General features: G+C 50.7%; 1 protein-coding gene across 2 annotated transcripts in view; it reads right to left on the reverse strand.

Annotated features, from left to right (window-relative positions):
* Smurf (SMAD specific E3 ubiquitin protein ligase) overlaps positions 1-17,289 on the reverse strand; it is a 118,619-nt gene that overhangs the window by 46,061 nt on the left and 55,269 nt on the right. Inside the window, exon 1 of one of the 2 annotated variants that reach the window (XM_065454228.1) lies at positions 4,027-4,045. The exons of the other annotated variant lie outside the window; for it this stretch is intronic. The gene's annotated coding sequence lies outside the window, so the exon portion shown is untranslated. Of the gene's footprint in view, positions 1-4,026; positions 4,046-17,289 lie in introns of those variants that run through there. 2 annotated transcript variants of the gene reach the window in all.

Below are 17,289 nucleotides of genomic sequence, written 5' to 3' on the forward strand. Positions count from 1 at the left end.
TCAGCGACTTCATCGGAACTGCTTCACATCATCGCTGAGAAGAGTCAACTGAACGAAGCAGCCCTCGTTGAGAAAGGTGTGGTAAGAATCGATGCTTCTATGTCTGAATTTGAGGTTATGTTTCCGGGACATTCAAGGATAGATTCCAAGAACGAGACTGAGCACTCGCATAACGCCTTGTTGCAAGCGCTGTTTCAGCAGCAGACCACGCAGTATGAGCAACAGCGACTGATTTTCGAAGCAGTTAGCGACTCACTAAGAGCACAGAAACCACATCAAGAAGAGTTCAAGCCCGATAGTTTCGATGGGGTGTCTAATGCCGCCAACTTGTGGCTCAGATTTTATGAATATGCATGTGCGCAAAACCACTGGACGTCATTGGACGACAAAGTGTGTAACATGCGCCGTTTTTTATCTGGCAATGCCAGAACATGGTGGGACATGCGAATCGCAAGTCAATGCCGTGATTCATGGCAGAAGTGGAAAGATAGTTTTCTTTCTGCTTTTGAGCGAAATCCGGTTGACAGATGGGACGACGCATTAGCTTTCAGACACAGAGAAGGGACAGTCATGGATTATTTTTTCGAGAAGAGACGTTTACTCTACATTGCCGACCCTAATCTACCAGACTCTGCAATCCTTCCCCTGATAATTCAAGGCATGACTAACGAATCGCAAAGAGAGGTTTGTGTACACCGTCCAACCTCCACGGATGACTTACTTGCTTGCCTTAAGTATGTGTCCAGTGATTTTCTGATTCACGGTCCCATCAAAAGGCATAGTACTCTACCACTGAGCATTGACGCACATGGCGAAACGGTAGAATATTTTAATACCGAGTCCGACCAATGTGACACGATGGAAAATGTATACCTTCTGAAGTCAAATCTCCTATTTGTTAAAATGATGGTAAATGGAAAATGTCTGGACTCCCTGGTTGATACTGGAGCATCTGTAAGCCTGGTAAATCAGGAAATCATCCAACCGAGCAAGGTTTATGAAGGAAGAATAGTTAGTGTTCAAAGCTATGATGGAAAAACTAGAAGGTTGCAACACTGGGCAGAAGTAGAGGTTGAATTTGGTGGACATCACCTAAAAGTAGATGCCCTTGTCATGCAGGGTGTTGATTTCCTGTTTCTTTTATCTCGGCCTGATATGAAGCGATTGAAGATGAATATTTCTTGGAGAGACGAAGTGACTATTGACGGATCATTTAAGCCTAACTTGCGTGGAATTGAAAATTCACATCGAAGAGTTAGAAATGCTGATGAGATTCTGACAAATTTTCCCGAACTTATTTGTGTTGAGACGTACCCGCCAGCAGCAGATGTCTTCGAGGTACCGTTTAAGCTTCGTGACGTCACAGTAGTGCGTAAAAAGCCGTACAGTCTTTCCCTCGAGAAAAAGACCTGGCTAAAGGCCGAACTGCAGCAAATGCTAAATGCCGGTATTATAAGGCCATCAACATCCACTTTCGCGTCACCAGTCACCATAGTACCGAAAGACGATGGCTCATTTCGCCTTTGCACAGATTACCGGCAGATCAACGGCCAGACTGATTTGTTTCCTTTTCCCATGCCCCGAATAGACGAGATCATCAATGAAACTGGTGGATCAAATGTTTTCTCTCGGATCGACCTCTGTAAAGGATACTGGCAGGTGCCACTACAAGAAGATTACAAGCAGTACACTGCTTTTGTAACACCTTTCGATGTGTACGAGTACAACCGCTTACCATTCGGTTGGAAGAATTCTGGAGCTTGGTTTCAGAAAATGATGAATGGCATTCTTGATGAGTTCCTGGGAAAGTTTTGTAACGTATACATTGACGACATCATCATATACTCACGTACAAGAGAAGAACATGAAAAACACCTCTCATGCGTGTTAGAAGCCCTCAGCAAGTCAAAGTTAAAGATTAACAAGAACAAGAGTGAATTTTTTCAGACAAATGTCTTTCTAGGAAGAGTTTTTGACGGCAAAACTAAAACAACCAAAGAGGAGTCTATACAAAGGATGAAGAAGCTCGTCAAGCCATATGACCTACACTCACTCCGTGTTTTCCTCGGACTCGCCGGTCATTTTCGTGCGTTCATTAAGGATTACGCTGCAAAGACAAGATGCCTCACCAAGCTGACGCAAAAGGATGTGCCATTTATCTGGAGTGAAGAGTGCGAGAAAGCGTACGAGTACCTTGTTGAAGCTATATCGTCGGACCCTGTGCTTGTGCTACCTGACTTCAACAAGCCTTTCGAGCTGTGTACGGACGCTTCACAATATGGTACAGGGGCCGTTCTATATCAACGAGACACAACGGAACAGCAAGGACGCCAGCTCAAGGTGATTGGCTATTATTCTTCTACGTTCTCAAAAGCTCAAGAACATTACACGACCACAGAAAAAGAGGCTCTGGCTGTTGTGATGGCACTCCGGTATTTCAGAAGCTACATAGAGGGTCGTCATTTCCGGCTTTTCACTGACAACCGAGCGTTAACCTACCTCTTGGGATTAACCCAGCCCAAGGGCAGAGTGGCGCGTTGGATCAGTGAAATACAACAGTTCACTTTCGATGTAAGCCATCGACCTGGTGATAAGCTTCCTGACGCAGATGCACTTTCCAGGCTTCACATCAACATCATGCCTCAAATTGTGTCATTTGAGATGCAAGACGTGCAGTTGGGCAGCTCGCGTAATGCGTATACGCGAGTACACGCATTATACGCATTACGTATAATGCGTAATGCTTATACGCATTACGTATAATGCGTAATGCCCATGCGGTAGACGACGACCGGCCGTCTAAAAGGCAACATAATCATGGGCGGCTGCCGAGGGGAATTAGATACACAAACAGTCGAGAACGGCAGGTGATCCCGACGTGGCGATGAAATACAGGAAGTCTGCCTCGAGCATACTGTAGGCCGGGTTCGGCGTACGCAGCGGTGGGTGTGACAGGACATCAGTGGGAAGATGTCTTCCGTCCTAGCAGTGTAAGGAAGGAAACGAACTGTAAATTAATACTACCGGAGGTAGCACTATACGTACGTGACGAAGCCAGCCTTCGCAAGTCTATGCTTTCCGTGAAGCCAGATTGCCTTCGCTTTTTTCTTTAGTAGCGGGCGCGGCGTTTTCAAGAAAGGAAGCGCAAGCAAGGCAGATCATTATTGTTGTGTGGCAGATATACACCCCAAAGGGTGTACTACCTTTGTCTAAAGAGTGTAGGCTCCATATATATATATATATCTGGGAAAAGTTAAGGTGCCTCCATATTACGCTAGGCGACGCTGACATCGAGGCACCCTTAAAGCCCCTCCCTAGGAAGAGCTAATGTGTAGGCTCCCTAAACAGAGCATGAAGGGAGCCTGAAGGGAGGCTAGAGCCTAAACGTAGCCTATAAAGTCCCTTTATAGCTCTGTTTAGGGAGCCTATACAGTAGCTTTAATAGAAGAGCGTGCGCTGAGCGCGGCAAGCGGCGATGGAAGACACTAAAGCTTAACGCGATACGATCAGGTGTTGGGCCAACTCACTTGGCTTTCATTATGTCGCTTAATGCTCCCTCCAAGTTCATTCCTACCTACATGTTATTGTAATGGTGATGGTTATATGTATGACTCTCCCGAAAAAAGAAAGTTAGAGAAAGACAAAAAACTATACGCCGACATGACGTAAATGGGTGCGCCCTTGTTGAGAACCATCGTCATCGCCGCCATGATCTCCAATTAAATGCGGTGCATTGACAAAGAAAAAAAAAGAAAAAAAAACATGAAGCCTACTTCCAACCTGAAAGCCCGAGCCTTCAGCGCGCAACTGCGTCGCGTCCCTCTTGAAAACAGACCACGCGGCGCCGCTTAGAGCGCGCAGGCCCTCTTTGTATGGTCGCGCGACGGAAGTGCTTCGAGAAAAAAAAAAAAAGAACATCGTGTCACTCTAGGTAGTCCGTGCCCACAAAAAGCACTCAAAGGGAAAAAAAAGCCAACAAAACGAAGAGCCAGCTTTCCACGCGTGGAAAACGCGGCGCCCATTTACCGAATGTCGGAACATCCGTCGCTCCCTGGGACTACCACTTCCGGCACAACATCCGCTTCCACGGCGTGGGACCATTTCACCACTCACAGGCGCTCAGCACTCACTGCGCTTTTGCGGTCGTCTTCATCCTAAAGAAACAGGCGCCGGAATAACTCCTTTGTGCGGGGAGTAATTGAGCCTGCACCATTCCATTTGGCTCCATTGTCAAGCACTATCTACTCCCTAGAGAAGTAGACGTTCGCTTTGCACCCTTAAGGAAAATGTTACACCCTCTAGAATGTAATCTAGTCCCAAGACGGCTACGCAGGTCGTCTAATGGTTAGGACAGGTCGTAGAAGTTTCCTATCAAACTCACTAGAGGAAATTATGGCGCTGCGGTCGCTCAACTGCTCTAGAATTATGGGTAGTGTATGGATTTGCCTATAGTCTTCCCGCATGGGGCTTCAGACTTCCTCCAGGCTTTATTTCTTCCGCTTTATTTTTATAAATTTCCAAGCATATTATATATATATATATATATATATATATATATATATATATATATAAACGCATGAAGGCAACAGGGAAGTTTAGGAATTGCGCAGCAACAGTTAAGGAAAGCCAACTGCCTGGCGTATCTAAGAACGAAAAAACGTATACAAGAACTTGTAGGCAAATAAAGAAGCTTGAAAATTAGCTAGAGACCGCGCAAACGAGCAATGGAACGAAAAATGGCAGGCCGATGGCCTGTTAGAAATTGCAGAATGAGTGGCCACGTGATCAGGGAGCTGCAGTAGGGGACGGCAGAGAATGAGGTTGGTGTGACATGAAATGAGAAAATTCGCAGGCATATAGAATGGCGTCGCCATCTGGTGTAAGACAGGAGTACTAACCGGAGATCAGTGGGGAGGCCGTCGTCCTGCAGTGGACGTAAACAGGGTAATGACGTTGCTATAGCGCGAGAGAAGTATAACTCGAGATCGCTTCGTCCTTCGGGAATATTAAACAGACTGATCGCGAAAAGGATGAATCGCTGGGCATGGTGCGTTCGTTGGACAAGGAAAATGTCAACGCTACAGATGTAATTAGACGCTCTTAAGGAAAAATTATCCCACTCGTGTGTACACTTTACACCCTACATTACACACTGCAGGATGCAATTTTGTCGCAGCGATAATCGTCCATCGTACTTTCTTTCCACTTCCTCCATTATTTTCAGTGGGGATAGGTCTCCTGCAGTGGACATGCATAGGGTAATGATGAATTTTATTTCACATTTCACCTTAATGGGATAAGTACTATGTCATAATTTTACTACAGGCCAAGATATCCGGCTATCATAAAAGTCTTTCTCCATCTTTTCTATAAACGACACTATAGAACACGAAAGCGAACGCAGCGTGGGCAGCGCCGATTATTAAAGGAAACGCACTCAACATTGATGGCAACTGTCCTTCACCACATGACGCCCCGGATGGTGTGCAGTTATTAAGATCGCTGCTGCGGGACAGCGTTATTAGACCTCAAAGGGTGTAATGTCTTAAAGAGAATGGCTTTTCAGTGCCGGCAACAACATTTGAGGGACACTGCCCACTGCACGCGCTTCAAAAGCGGAGAGAGAAGGTGTGTGTGTGTGTGTGTGTGTGTGTGTGTGTGTGTGTGTGCGTGTGTGTGTGTGTGTGTGTGTGTGTGTGTGTGTGTGTGTGTGTGTGTGTGTGTGTGTGTGTGTGTGTGTGTGCGCGCGCGCGCGCGCGTGTGGCAGCAGCATGTGCTGCATCAAGTGCTGCGCAGTGCTATGACCACTAGCCGTCTGTGTGTCTCCAGGGGATATTCTGTAAGAGTCCACCTAGTGGACAGTCCATTTCGGACGCTGCTGATCGGCTAGGGCCGCTCGTCTTCTCTCTCGTACAGCTGTATCCAATCAGCAGCAAATGGCAAATCAGCAAATGGACAGTCCACCAGGTATTCTTACAGAATACCCCTGTCCCCCCCCCCCCCCTCCGTGGACAGAGAGAGCAAGCGACGGTGAACGGAGCAGCGGCCAGCTATTTGTGAACGGAGGCTTGGCGCTCTCGTTTTTGTTAGTAAGTTTTTTTTAAATTTATTAAATAATGTCTTTTTTGTGCTAACGTGACCTTGGTTTCCGCTTAGCGTGAATGAACGGCCGAATCCGCTACAGAGTGTGCGCATGCGTGACTATTTAGCTGTTTAGTATTCGTGTGTATGCATACACGTGGATGCATGTTGTGTTCGTGGCTTGCGTGTGTGTGTTTGCGTGCGTGTGTACATATGCGCTTATGTTCCGTGCATTTTTTTTTACACACGCATCCTGGCAAAGGAGAGGGCCGGAAGACGAGCACAAAATAAGAACGTACTCATCTATCTTCCCGCGCCGCCGGCGAAGGCCGCTGTTCCCAAGTTCGGCGCGAAGCGCCCACGGGGTTATTCCGCACCTAGTGGACCTAGCGCACCTAGTGGACTAGTCCATTTCAACCGCCGCCGATTGGCTGGGGCCGCTCGTCTCCTTCTCGCTCGCATAGCTCCATCCAATCAAGAATGATAGGTGTAACGTTAAGGGATAAGAAAAGGGCAGATTGGGTCAGGGAACAAACGCGAGTTAATGACATCTTAGTTGAAATCAAGAAAAAAAAATGGGCATGGGCAGGACATGTAATGAGGAGGGAAGATAACCGATGGTCATTAAGGGTTACGGACCGGATCCCAAGGGAAGCGTAGCAGGGGGCGGCAGAAAGTTAGGTGGGCAAATGAGATTAAGAAGTTTGCAGGGATAGCATGGCCACAATTAGTACATGACCGGGGTTGTTGGAGAAGCATGGGAGAGGCCTTTGCCCTGCAGTGGGCGTAACCAGGCTGATGATGAATCAACACATCAGCAGCGGCCGAAATGGACAGTCCACTGGGTGGACTCTTACAGAAACCCCTCCAGGTTTCTATAGCAGAAGTCGTCACGCACTCGCACGGCCGTGACACCATGCATGGTGCTTGCACATTATAGCTCCGCGCGAGTTCAAAAATCTCCCTAGCCCCCCCCCCCCTCCCTTCCTTTCACAATCCGGTAAAAGCCCGCGTGCACAGCCCACCGTGACCTGCATGCATGGCACGCAGTCGCTGGGCACGCGAGTCGCCTCGCTCGTGGGGGCCCCCGCCGCACTCGGCTGGTACACACGTTCGGACACGCGCCCCAAAGTCGCGGGAATTTCCACCGAGGTCGCGCCCGATTGCAGTGCATACACGTCTGGGCTTGCGCGAGACGGTCCTGCAGCTGCTGCCGCCGTCGCCGCTGGTTTCGTCAACAGACGCGTGCCGGCGGCGGCGTCGCAGGGAACTGGTTCCGAGGACTGTATGTGAAAGTTGTTACGTTTACCGTCATCAGCCTATTTTGACGTCCGCTGCGGGACGAAGGGGCCCTCCCCCGGCGATCTCCGATCAACCCCTGACTCGCGTCAGCTGACCCTGTCTTTATTGCCTGCGAATTTCCTAAATTTATACCACGAGTACTAATTATCCCTTGCCTTAAGCAACCCGTTCTGTATTTCAGGGTACTATATACTCAAAGTCCCAAGTTCGAATCCTCGTCCAGGCTGCTACATTTTCAGGTTCGAAGTGGTGCATGAAACCTGTGACGGTTGGCGTGTAACACCCCGAGCTAAAAAGGATGCTCGAAAGAGCCTGCTCAACCGAAACGGAGGATGGATTCCTCATTTGCTACGGTTGTCTCGAGTGGTTGCCGGTCTGGCGGGCGCCCCGCGGTGTTTACAGGCCCCTTTGTGTGCGTGCAACCAAGGGGAGAAACCTTTTCACAAACTGTGCGACTCTAGGAAACTCTCCGCGAACTCTCCGACTCTAGGAGAGACCCTTTCCGCCAACCAACGTTGCCTAGAAGAAAGGATCAGCCGTCCATCCCGGACTCGCGGGTTGCCACCAGGGTAGGCAAGCCCGGGCAACGTCGCCTAGAAGAAAGGATCAACCGCCCACGATCCCCCAGCCGCGGGTTGCCGCCAGCGGAGGCAAGCAAGTGCAACGTCGCCTAGGAAAGTGGGAGCAGCCGCCAAGCACCGAAGGGACTCAGTGCATGTCACGTGACGTTGACGTGAGCAAAAATCCGCCTACGATTTTGGTGGGCCTATTTAAGGGGCCCCGCAATGTACGTTTTCAATTCATTCATTCTCTTTTTCTTATCCTTCGCCAACCACTGAGTAAACAGTGCAAGTTTCGCACTAGAAATCGTCTCGTCCTTGCCTGGTCGCCATGGTCTACCGGATGCCTGCAGCCCGCCGACAACGCCACGCTACCCAATAGTAACACCGGTCCAGGTTCGGGAAACAGGCGTCGCAACAAACCACAAAAAAAAATCGCCAGGAGCCAGTGAAGCTATACTAGTCCTAGCCAGCTTGTTCTATCGTTGACTGAAGTGTTGCCCTGATCACTGTGGGCCACAACGCCCTAAATACGAGAAAAATACTTTTGAAATTCGTGGCATCACATTGCGGTATCGACGTGGGGTTCCGTAGTGATATTCAGAGCAATGAGCATTGAAGTTTGGCCTTCCGTTGCTATCCTAGTGACCGATCCTTCATTCACTGCGAAACTAAGGAATGAAGAGTTTCGAACACAATACATGTCAGTCTGAATTAAAACTGATTTAGCGCGGCTCTAGACAGGCACATCATCCGGTCTCCTTCCTCCGTGTGTAGTTAATTTGTGCTCCTCTTCAAATAACTGCGCGACTTTTTTAGTGTTGTGTTAACGTCCCGAAATTGCAGGGCCACGGCTTGGGCCATTATAGCTGGTTGGACATAATTAAAGCGAGAGAAATGAGATTTTCGGGCACAATAGAACAAAAGGGGCGAAAAAACACGTGGCTGGTCCCTTTCTGCCCTCTCGCACACAAGTTATGTGTCTTCGCGAGGTGTGGCTTAATTATGTCTCGAAACTGCACAGTGGATTACGAGGGGGGTTGCACTGGAAGGCGTCCGATTAATTCCGACTACACTGTAAAATAGTTTACACCCTTAAGAGTGCGTAAGGGTGTGAATCAGTCTAACTCACTCCCTTACACCCAAAAAGAGTGCACGGATGTGAGTTACAGACTAACTTACACCCATATTACACCTAATAAGGGTGTAAGGGTGAGAGTTATAGACCAATTATAGACCGGTGAGACAGTGTATACTATGGGGTTCTTTAACGTGCAATGATACCACTGGCCTGGGGCTCTTACGCCATATCTGGCCCTTGCGCTACACATACACACACATAAAGAAGGCATCGTCGTCATATTTAACGCGCACTCAAACGCACGATACACGAACTTTTTTTTTGTTTGTTTTTTTTTTGCATTCAGCCCCCATTGGAATTATGCGGCCGGGGATCGCACCCGCGACCTCGTTCCCAGTAATATTGTACGAAGCATTTCACTATTCGTGTGCATGGGATCGAGTTTATGAAGAAGGCTGGCAAGATTTGCTTTTCTCCGAAAGAGAATTCCCCCACTGAAATATATCGTTCCCGCACGCGATGATGCGCGCCAGGTACAGAGTTCCCGCTGATTCCGAACATACCCATGTATACATACCACGAACATACCATGAAGGTACCACGAACATACCATGAACATACCATGAACATACCTATGTATACCGATGGACAAAAGCTTCGTTACCTGCAAGTCGACGCGTGCTGGTCGAGCTGACCACGCAACTCATCCAAACCCAGAAGACGCCATAATATGTGTCGTGTGGCACTCCCCCCCCCCCCCCCTCGCGACCTGCTTGTATACGCTTCATGGTAAGCGCGCTTTAAAAGCACGGTAATCGTCAACCAAATAGCTTGGACGAGACCTCTGTTCGAACCGACCCGCCGTCGTTTACACGAGCCAGCCAACAACCACCGAATTAAGACCCGACACGGTCCGTCGTCCCCGGTTCGATCTCCAGTCGCAGCAGCTGGACCACGAAGGGGCGGTGGCTGTGCGCGCGTTACCCTCTTCCCCCTCCGCGCTGTCAGCGGGTTACACAGTCGCTACGTGCGCGGTGAACTTCTTTCGCGAGTGTGCACAGAGCGGACGTGCTCTTTGTGACCTTCGCAAAGAGGTCCGCAGACCACCAGCAGGACCTCACTTCAAGTGGGACTCCTGGCGGCAGCAGCAGAACAAGAAGTTGCGGCACGCCGGCGACTCTCTCGCACGTCGGACCGCTCACTCGTTGAGCAAGCGCCGAACATCGCGGACGGCGCTCGCGGAAACCCGCGCATCCCGGACACGCAAATTAGGAGGAGACGGACGATGTGCGGGGGTCGCCGTCGCCACATCCGCATCATAACAAGCCAGCTGTGTTCTCACCCGGCGAAGGGGTCATCTCTCTCTCTCTCTCTCTCTCTCACACACACACACTCACTCACACACACACACACACTGGCGGCCGCCTTTCTTTCTAACCCAGCGGCGCCGGCGCCGGGCCGACCTGTCTGCGCATGTGGACCAGTTGGCTCTCCGGCTCGTCTCCTTCTGCGTCGTCGTCGTAGTGGTGGACCGCGTCCAGAGAGGCCGGAAAGAAAGGTGTCAGAGATGAGATTGAGGGGGGCATCAAGGACCAGTTGGGTAGCGCGGAGGCGCTATAGCCCCCCACTCCCCTGCCCCGGAGGGTCACTGCGCCACATAGCAGCAGCAGCAGCAGCTGTCACGAGCTGAACAACACACACATCCCTGCCGCACGACTGCCGGCCGCACAGCCGGTCCTATTATGAACGCCGCTAATACGACCCACAAGAGGAGCAGCGGCAACTGCGAGATGGGCGAACGACAGCTGGTTTCTTTATTCTTTTTTTTTGGGGGGGGGGTGAGGGGGGGGGGTATTAACGCGACGACACGCTCCAGCGAACCCATGATACGACCCGCGCGCGCGTTTGGCCTCTAGTTTGGCTCGCGGGCCCGGCGCATCGTGCAGGGACGCGTGCTCTCGTCGCGCGAAACAAGTGTGTGCGAAAAAGACCGATCCGATCAATACTACAGCGGTTGCACCGACGACACATCTGACAAGCTTCCAACAGGTCCGATCCACTACACAGCTGCATCAAAAACAGAGCAGCCACCGACAGGTTCCAATTAGCAGTGCCGAGCTGCTGCCAGCTTTGCGATGCACGACTACATGACATGGTCGAACCGACAAACGGACTCAAATTTGTGCTTCTGTAGTGCTTCTGTATAGCACTGCGTAAAAAAAAAAAAGAGCTGTAGTTTTTAGAGAGCACCTCCAATGGTTAAGTGCCGATGCGTGGTTTTTCTTAATTTGCTGTGGCCATCGATATAAAAACGTGTGGACTGATAAAATAGACACTTCGCTAAAAGCACAGCGATAGCTGCGCGAGACATTGTTTTAGCGTGTTTAAGTCTTCGTCAGTTTCCTGCACTAGTCCTCGTGTAATGATGAACTATACCAACAAGCTCAACTCGAAACGCTGCTCAATCATGTATGTAACAAATTCTAACAGGCATCTACTAACCATTCAACAAGCTCAAGCACTTGTCCATCAAGCTCCAACAAGTGTCCACTATAGCGTGCAAAATGTACCCATCAAGATTCACACGTATTCAAAGCTAGCGTACCGCAGCCAACGAGCGCAATGACCTCCGATCGACAAGCGGTTCGGGGAGGAGCGTCCACCTGAGGCCAAAAGTGGTGTCATTTTAGCCTCCGAGACTATAGGCAACGGAGGCTCTGCGGCACCTGGGAGAGGCGCGGACGGCTTGGTTCATCCAAGGAGTATGGAGGTTTTAATGAAGTGAAAGGGGGTCTGAGGCCAAAAGAAGTGTCATTTTAGCCTCCGAGACTGTAGGCAACGGATGCTCTGCGGCATCTGGGAGAGGCGCAGACGGCTTAGTTCATCCAAGGAGTATGGAGGTTTTAATGAAGTGAAAGGGGGGTCTGAGGCCAAAAGAAGTGTCATTTTAGCCTCCGAGACTATAGGCAACGGAGGCTCTGCGGCATCTGGGAGAGGCGCAGACGGCTTAGTTCATGCAAGGAGTATGGAGGTTTTAATGAAGTGAAAGGGGGGTATGGAGAGGTTGGCCGAAAGTGCGTGTCTCTACTTATCACCGCCTGCTACTTATCACCGGGGTAAGGGAAAGGAAGAGGTAGGCGACGATACAAAAGTGCAATAAACTATATACACAGTGCCCAATGGGCACCGTAGTGCAGCTGTACCCCCATATTACCCACCGAAACGTCAACAAAGCCGGCCACGTGGCATGCATGCATGCATATGGCAGTGCGACACCCTTTGCTGAGTAAGCGAAAGAAGAAGAGAGGAGGAGAGAGTTCACTGCACACGATGGGAATGAACTGGATCGCGACCCATTTCACCGCTTCGTGGGTAGCAGCACAAAAACAATAACAACTCGTGGAGTCATCGCTCCGATGACAACGACAAGCGCTCCGAAGAAGCCCCCCCAGCGACAAAGAAGACGTCGGGCGCCATGTGGCAGGCGGTCGGGCGAACGCCGCCGCGCCTTCTGCGCAAAAAGGAAATGCACAAATTCTCGGGGAGCGCCGAAGGAGCTTGTCGCAGCTAGCTTAGCTCATTAGGAGACGCAGCCGGCCGGCGAGTACGACGCGCCGCCGGGGGCCGCTTTTTAATCCGCGGCCGGGCGTGACGTCATCCGTCCGGCACGGAACGCGGGGAGGTCATCGGACGCACGCCCCAAGCCTGTCCACCACCACACCGCGCGGCCAGGGGGAGGACGGGGGGGACGGCTCTGCAGCCGGCACAACGGAGCGGCGGCGGCCACCGCGGTATTTAGACCTGCCACCCTCCTCTCTCGCAATGCCAGAGCTTGCAGCGGAAGCGCAGGGTGTGTGTGCTTCGATTCCGGGCGTACGGCGGCTACTTTGCTGTTGTGCGCCGTCTTCACCTGACAGCCGCCATACTGGGTCTCCCGTTTCAATCCCGACGAACAGACGGCAAATAAGGCGGCTTCGAGAGAGGACAGCCAGAATCTGGTCGGCAACGATGCGGGCAAGCAGACGGAAACCTGCACTGGGGCAAGATACACTCGTGCTTTCCGCAGACGAACGGACGCACCGACGCAGGCTGCTTTGCTGTGCGCGAGCAGACGACACCGGCGAGTGACTCAACCGGGAGCTGCGGGACGGAGTGCGCTAATGCGAGCGCTGTTAAGCCAGGCTTTAACGACCGCGTTCCACGAACCGCTGACGCAGCTTCCGCGTCAGAGCTTACGAAGAGGGCTCAGTGCCGTCGTCAACACCGCCCAACATTCGGAAACCCGCGAGATTAACTAATGTCACAAAACGGCAGGCGCGCTCGGACGAGAGACCCACCAGGGGGCTTTGCAGGCCATCAGCGGGCGCAATAGAGAGGCAGCGCAACTATCATGCTGGTCTCAACGAGAGAGCGCAAGAGATGGCGGGAGGAGGGGGGGGGGGGGAGTACTGGATGAACACAGAGGGGTGGCGAGTCCGCAAAACGGAAATTAAATCTGCAGCGGGGAACGGCGGAGGCGGCAGCAGCAGCAGAGCACCGCGGGAATGTCCGGTCGCTTGGCGGCATGTCATCCGCCGCTTCCCTCTCCGGTCCAACTATTTCGACGCCACACCAACGATAGACACAACCTTCGCGGAGCGCGCGAAGCAACGGAAAGCTACATACTAAACCCGAAAGCGGCGGCCGAGGGCATCCGCCGCCGCAAGCTGCTCAAAGACAACAACAACAACCGCGGCTGGAAAACAAGCACCGACCTGCACGGAGCAGGCGCGGACGCGGCGGTTCGTGAGAAGCGAGAAAGAGAGAGAGAGAGAGAGAGAGAGGGGGGGGGTGGCGAGAGCACGATTGCCGGGCCTGCCCAAAGCCGCGATCTTTGTTTTGGCGTTTTCGCCAGGCTCCACGAGATGAGCGAAAACGGAAAACTGAGACGAGTGAGGCATATAAACGCGCAAGACCGGGAGAAGACGAATGAGAGAGAAAGAGACATAAAAAGGAACCAGGATTAAGAGGTACGGCTGCTTACGTGTACCGCACACACGTCCCAGCATATGGCATCGACAGAAGCGTAACGGAGGTAACCGGTTGTTTTATTTCAAAACGAGAATAAGGAAATTCCCGCTGGCTGCGTTGTAACTGTCCAGCCACATGTATACTGACACCTGAACGGCGGTCTGCAGAGAAGGTGCAGTTAACGGGGGAAGGGGAATCTGGCGGAAAGGAGAGAGGGCGGAAGGAACAAGGAAGAAAGGAAACTATCTTTGCATAGTATATATTCGCAAGCGTTTCGAGGCAAACGACCGGAATCCCGGTTCTCCGGGTTTCAACTGTTTCACCGCCGTCGCAATCGCCACGTCACCCGATTCTCTCCTGCCGGCTGAGGTAGGTCGGCCTGACCCGCTATCTGAATGGCTGACCGGCGGAGTATGCGCGCTCAGCGGCAGAACCCCGTAGCCGCGGCGACATTGTAGCGAGTTCAACGAGAGAAAAGATAATAATAACAATAATAATGAAAAATAAAACGAATGCCAGACCTCAACGATTACTCCTGATGTCAACTCGACGGCAACAGCAACGCGGTCATGTCTTCCACAACAACTTATTCACTGCGATACACGCAACGCCTTCCGTTGTCCGACACAGCATTGCCTGAACGTTGGCCACAGCTCTCAACTGCCTGTGGGAGCAAAAAAAAATAATAATAACAACAAATAAAATACTTAAAAAGGAAGTAGGCCCGAAATGTGCGCGATAATGAAGTGGTTTCGCGCCATCTACAGCTCCCAGCTGCACATTACCGCACGGACCCGAGTTCGAAACCCGGCTCGGCAAAGTTTCGTTTTCCTCACGCCCTGCGGTGACGACGGTGGACCCGAGGAGGCCTAACGAGGATATCCGTTAGCGTAACGGAAATGACGTGCGACTGACCAGTTTCGAACTTCTCCAACTGCCTTTCGCAGTAAAAGGAACACTATATATTTATTACAACACCGGAGCCATACAAATTAAGCGTTCGCGATAAATAACACAGCGCATGCCAAGCTAATGGACGAGGACGGTTGACACACGCGCACACACAACACAGCAGTGCGCGTGTGACAATTTCCTCTCCGTCCTCGTCCAGTCACGCTGCAGCACTAGCTGCTTTAACGAACGCACATGCTTTAACGAACGAGGAATAGAAACGAACCGAACGCAAAACCTAAACCTGCCCTTTGCAGCCAGACGGGACGAAGCGGCGAGTCCCGACAGGCCTGCAAGCGAGGCACGTAGGCCCAGAGAGCAGACGACGGGATGCAGACGAGACCTCGCAAAAAAAAAATGCACAACCACAGCGGTATACCGGCAGCGGGATCGCTTTTACCGATATTTAACGACTCGCATCACGTGAACGAGGGACAGTTACCGGCCCCGCGCGGGCAGGTCGGAACAGGTAGCGCCGGTTAAGACGAGTATGTAGTATACGTCTGCACACATTTAGTTGGTTTCGTTTTAAAGCACGCACCCCCCACCCCTTCCCTTCCCTTCGGGCAAAACGCAACCGACGGCCCTCCCTCGCCGCGGAAGGGCCGCCGCACACGTCTGGTCGAGGTCGGCGGGAGGGCGTAATAGTAAAAAAATTCCGAGTCTCTCTCTCAGTCGTTCGAAATGCCCGGCCGCCCGCCCGCCCGACGAGGCGCCGCGTCGGCGCAGAGCACCACCACCACAACCATACACTACGCCTCTCCGACTCCTCGACCGTTCTCGAGCCTTCGCAGAATCGCTCCGCAACGAGAGACGAGGGGCGGCGAATTAATACGACGGCGCGGTATAATGGAAATCCGTGTCACCCGGTTGCACGCACCGCGACGTCGCCGAGTCGCCGCGGAGGGGTTGCGTCCGGGACCGGCGCGAGTTTATATATATATATATATATATATATATATATATATATATATATATATATATATATATATATATATATATATATATATTGCTGCCTGTGCGGCGACGCAAGGATATGCACAGTCGGACGCCTTTACAACGAAGTGCCCGGGGGGGTGGGGGGTGGCGTCCGAAATCATTCGTTATACAGGTCATTTCATTGTTAAGCTCACGCACCGCACAGCTTGTCACTATAGAACCCGGACGGAATTATTCCTTCGTTATAGAGGTCATTTCGTTGTATAAAGGTGTTCGCTGTATAGAGGCGTTCGTTGTATGGAGGCGCTCAACAGTACACATAGTCTCTGTCGAAAGTATACGGGCTCTATACACGCATTTCCTACGACCACCACGCGACTATACAGGCTTTTTTTTAAAATAATACTACACGGGAACCTGATCACATATATAGAAACGACACAAATGCTCAAGGCGCGGATGAGCCTATGTGCTTTAGCCAAAGGCTGCACGTATAACACCACACAGAAAAGAATTAAAGAGAAAAAAAAAGACACGTCTCCTGTGCGGATTTAACTGGAAGCTACAACAAACTCCTGAAGATGTATCCGGCATTTCTGTGTTGTTCTGATTAACAGAGTAATTAGTAAACAACGAACTTTACGGCTACAATATGTCAATACAAGGTTTGGATTGTAAGGAACACTGAAAGCCTCACATTCGGTTGTTCGCGACGCGCTACCTGTTGTGCAGTTATTATTATTATTATTATTATTATTATTATTATTATTATTATTATTATTATTATTATTATTATTATTATTGGTGGTGGTGTTGTTGTTAGTGCCTTTTGCATGACTACTTTCAGTTACTTGCGACCATGCAGTGTGTCGGAACGGGACAAAAACAAAAAAGACGATATTTTTGACTGGAGCGAAAATGTAACCGAAACTTTCCTTAATATTTTGTTTCCGATTGAAACAGAAATATCCGTTTTTATCGGTTTTCGGAGTATAAAGTCGGCAATTCGAAACAACCGACGTCAGGTAACGTCGACCATTAGCACGTATTTCATCTGGGGGGTGGGGGGGAACGCATAGCGCGTGTCTCAGGCAGGATAGCCGGTCTAGCTCTAAATGGTCTTTTCAAATGTGCTCTGTAGGCACGACTTACAATTGCAAGTTAATTAAACACGTACTAATGACTCAAAAAGAAAAGTTACTGGAGGCTTCTTCGTGATGCTGCTAACAACATAGAGTTGGTTTCATCCATGGAAAATGATTTCGCTTTTTTTTATTTTAATCATACCTTATCCGTGTTAGCTTGGACACCCGGTATACGCACACCGACGCAAACGAAACAATGCAATCCGTCTAACGCTGTCCG

The sequence above is a fragment of the Dermacentor albipictus genome, chromosome 8, assembly GCF_038994185.2.
Source record: "Dermacentor albipictus isolate Rhodes 1998 colony chromosome 8, USDA_Dalb.pri_finalv2, whole genome shotgun sequence".
NCBI lineage: Eukaryota > Metazoa > Arthropoda > Arachnida > Ixodida > Ixodidae > Dermacentor > Dermacentor albipictus.